We start from the raw sequence: 4870 nt of genomic DNA, 5'->3' as shown, positions 1-4870 counted from the left end.
GTCAAAAACTGATGGACGCACAATGCATAAATAAATAAAAACAAACAAAGCGTAGTGGTTTACCTCACATCACATCTGGATGAGATCCGCCTGTTGCTGCAGATAAAGAGTCGCTGATTCTGTCGAGGCTCGTTGAAACAGTCGGACGTGTTTTGACAATGCTCACTCTTACATTGTGGAGGACACTCGAAAATGTCATTCAGGAAACTTTCCTAAAGGTTAACAATCACCAGAATGCAAATTCTGACAATTTGCAGTAAATTAGACCACCATTAGTTTAACCCACCCAGAGAAACACCAACATGAAAATGACTCCCCCCCCCCCCCCTCCCCCGTTGGCTGGAAACCTGCTGAGGAAGAAACATTAAAATGTGATAATGTGATTGCTGCAACATAGTCTCCGTCTGTGTGTACCCATTAGATAGTGAGTGTTTTGTGAACTTCTGCTACCTGATGTTTCATTCCTCTTCTTGGAGAAACAGGTGTATCCTAATATTGTCTTATTGCAGCTGAGCAGTCTGGTTTCAGCAGCAGGTTTCATCCAAATTAAAATTCTTTAACTGCCACTAAATGGTAGCTGTATCATATATCCATTAAGCTAACTATTTAGCCCCATATCATATCCCCAGGGTTATCATTTTTTATGATGATGACTTTAACTATTTGACCTGTTTCATTTGTGATGTTCTTCCATAGAGATATGGCAGTGGATAGAAACAGAAACCGGCGAGAGAGAGAAAGAGAGAGAGAGAGAAAGAGAGAGAGAGAGAAAGAGAGAGAGAGAGAGAGAGAGAGAGAGAGAAGAGAGAGACAGGGAGAGAGAGAGAGAGAGAGAGTGGGGAACACTATGCGGGAAAGGAGCCACAGGTAGGATTTGAACCAGGGCCGCCTGCTTGGAGGACTACAGCCTCCATTATTTAAAATGTTTAAGATAAGATAAAATAATCCTTTATTTATCCCACAACGGGGAAGTTTACAGTGTTACAGCAGCAAAGAGCAAAGATTGCAAACAAAAAGTGAACACAGTACAATTTAAATTAAAATTTAAAATTAAAATTAAAATTTAAAATGTAAAAAAAAATAGATAGGATACCACAATTGGTTTTTCACAAGTTTTTCACAAGTTTTCTGTTTATTTATTCGAAATAATTACAACAAAAGCCTTTTAGATGGTTTTATTTTAAGCAGTAACAATTATAAAATCAAGTGAAAGCAGTCACATACTTTTTAAATAATGAAATTCTACTTCCTGTTTAAAAAAAATAATATATTTGTTTTTATTTAAAATGTATTTTGATAATATGTATTTTTATGGTCTTTCTTCATATTTAATATTCATAATTGTTTTTTCTATGTTTTTAAGGTTTATAACGGGATCCCTGTCCCCTACAGATGTGATGACGAGTTTGGACATCATTCTGAATCTGAGCACAGCTAACCGCGACACCGAGAGGAGTGACACCGAATACGACGGGTGACCGTTTTCTATGTAACACCTGAAGCTAAAAGTCCCGTCTGAGAAGTTCCTGAGGGGAGATGAAGTGAACAGCAGCCGAGTGATGGAAACCCAACAGGACAGCTCGAGAGGTGAGATGTTCCTTTTACTCCTGATAGTCCACAAGTTGAAGCGGTAAGCTCGTTTAAAACCGTTAAATTAACGTAACGTCCGTTAACCATAACGGTTACTCTTAAGCTAAGGAGCTAGCTTAGTGGTTATTAAATATCAGTTATTTTGATATCAACTGTAAAAGCTTCTAAAAAGTGTAGAAGTGAAACCCTTTACCATGTTCATTTAACGGCCTATTGAAGCTTTAATTTACTATTTTGGGACTTTTATTCACTTATTTTGGATTCAGTTTGCAGCCGTGCACAAAACAGTTTCTCACTTTGATTGTCTCTATTAGAATAGAATAAAATAAATAAAATAAGTACTCAAAATATCAGAACTAAGAAGGGAATATAATACACCAGGATTTAACTAAGCATTACTACTCTTAAATAGGAAGATTAAATGTAAATGTGCAAAAACAGAGTAGTAAATGGACAGTATTGACATCAGTTAAAGTGAAGGAGTGTAGACATATGAGCAGAAACTATTCAATATAACGGAGAGTAGTTTGTAAATGTAACAGATGACAGTATGGAGAGACAGAGATGATCATGATGACAGTTCTCTGCTCACATGAGGTGAGCTGTTGTACAGAGTTGTGTTGTACAGTTCTCTGCTCACATGAGGTGAGCTGTTGTACAGAGTTGTGTTGTACAGTTCTCTGCTCACATGAGGTGAGCTGTTGTACAGAGTTATGTTGTACAGTTCTCTGCTCACATGAGGTGAGCTGTTGTCCAGAGTTATGTTGTACAGTTCTCTGCTCACATGAGGTGAGCTGTTGTCCAGAGTTATGGCCTTCAGTAAGAAGGATTTCTTGTATCTGTCCTTGTGACAGCAGAGTTGAATCAGACTGTTGGAGAAGCTGCTCCGCTGTGTGTCCAGTAGGGTGATCAGGATTATCCATAATGGATAACAGTTTGTTCAATATTGTTGAATTATTCTTTATTTTATTATATTTAACTGTACAGTTTTACATATTTGTATATTATGTATTTTGGTAGGTTTAGTATTTGTATATTTCTCTTTTATTTTTCTATTAGGCATCTGTTAGGACAAGTGATATAAATCAGAAAATAGCTTCAAAATGTCTGTGCAACACATCCGTTTCATGCTCTTTATTAAAACCATGTTATTTTGCATCATTCCTATCAAATTTATCAATGAATATCAAAAAGCAAAACTGTTAAATAGCTTAAAGTTTGAACTTGGATGTTTAGAGTTCTTCTGTTGATAAAGCGGAGCGTGATATTCTGTCACAACTTCACCGACTAACAAGGTGCATGAAGAGTGAACGGCTTGAAGAGGTCAAAAAGATTGTAGTATGAAGATCAACTTTTATTAACATTGCTGGAGCTCTTTGACCTCTTCGTTTCCAAACTGAAATACAGTTTAGTCTTATTTCAGACAAGTGGAAGTATGACTTCTTGATATATAAACAAACAAACTGACTTCTTTGACTGATTAATATTGAGATATGTTTCAAAACTAGTAGGAATGACTGTTTAGCATTCCATCCATCCATTATCCAATACTGCTTTTACCATGGGGGGCTGGAGACGATCCCAGCTGTCCTCGGGCGAGAGGCGGGGTTACACCCTGGACTGTTCACCAGCCAATCACAGAGCTGACATATGGAGACAGACAACCAGCCACACTCACATTCACACCTACAGACAATTTAGAGTCAGCAGTTAACCTAAAGAGCATGTCTTTGGACTGTGAGAGGAAGACAGAGAACCCACACATACACGAGGAGAACATGCAGACTCCTCACAGAGAGACTCCTGAAGGACGGGGATTCAAACCAGGAACCTCCTCACAGAGAGACTCCTGACAGACGGGGATTCAAACCAGGAACCTCCTCACAGAGAGACTCCTGAAGGACGGGGATTCAAACCAGGAACCTCCTCACAGAGAGACTCCTGACAGACGGGGATTCAAACCAGGAACCTCCTCACAGAGAGACTCCTGAAGGACGGGGATTCAAACCAGGAACCTCCTCACAGAGAGACTCCTGACAGATGGGGATTCAAACCAGGAACCTCCTCACAGAGAGACTCCTGAAGGACGGGGATTCAAACCTTGGAACTTTATGATGACATGATGATTTGGCACTTACTGTTGCACGTTTTATAAAACAAATAGCTGCAGCTGTGCTTCTTATTTTAATATGTTGTGCAGTCCTTGACAAAAGCAAAACATAATACAGGAAACAGAGAATTTGCATTTTGCGTAAAAATCAACTTAAACAACCAATCCATCCTCAGATTGGTTGGGGAATAGTTTGTTTCTTGAGTAAAAGTGTCACCATTACAAAAGTTTGGTAAAACATTTATTTTCTGATAAAACTATTAATGAGGCTGAGTTTAGAGGAACACTTTTGTATTTCCATGAATGTTTTTGCTTACTGACTCTCTTCCAATCCGTCTCAGGAGCTAGTCAGGCAGCATGGATTCTCCAGAAAGCCAGGGTGGCCCTGGCAGTGGCAATAATAAGGAACAGGCCCCCGAGTATGAGTGGCAGAGAGCACGCTGAGGCTTTAGGCTGCAAGCTGAGGACTCAGGATGAAAGCTGGAAGAAGAAAGCCCAGGAGCTGCAGCAGGAGGTGCTGAGTCTGCGTCAGGAATCACTGATCAACAGAGTGACGTCCAACACAAAGAGCTCCACTGAGGCAGCAGGTAGGACTCTGTTGTGCATGTGTGCACAGAACCTGCTGAGGAGAAGGGTTCAGATGTGTTAGACTAAGTATGCATACCAGACTTAAGATAATACCTTTTTCTAAAGTGTTATATAGCCACTTCAAGCAATCAGCAAAATCGCATGAACTTCTGCAAGCTACAACATGTGGTGACATGATTGGTTAGAAAACACTACTCCACGGCAAGATTCATTTGTAAAGTAGCTTAGGCACTCGGGTAAACAAAGTAGTACATTTTCCTCTGATAAGAAGTGAAGGAGAAGAAAAAGGTGGCATGAAAACAGAAGTTAAAGTAGACAAACTTCTAGCTCTATAGGATAAAAAGGGTTAGACAGTAAGTCATATGAGAATATGATCATAGCAGCAGGAGCATCTCTGGGTCCGACTTGTCTCTGATAACTTTGGTATTCATCCTGAAATGTTGTTTTCACTCTAGAGACGTCAAAGTTTAAGAATAATTCATGCCGTGACCTGCACACTGGCTGTGGAAGGTGAGCTGCTGTTAAAACAGAGCAGACACTTTAAAAAGATACGGGAGCACACAGTGTGACTGCGCTGATGCT

This window comes from Labrus bergylta, chromosome 15, assembly GCF_963930695.1.
Source record: "Labrus bergylta chromosome 15, fLabBer1.1, whole genome shotgun sequence".
Taxonomy (NCBI): Eukaryota; Metazoa; Chordata; class Actinopteri; order Labriformes; family Labridae; genus Labrus; species Labrus bergylta.
The sequence above is the reverse complement of the archived record's forward strand: the minus strand, read 5'-3'. Positions refer to the sequence as shown.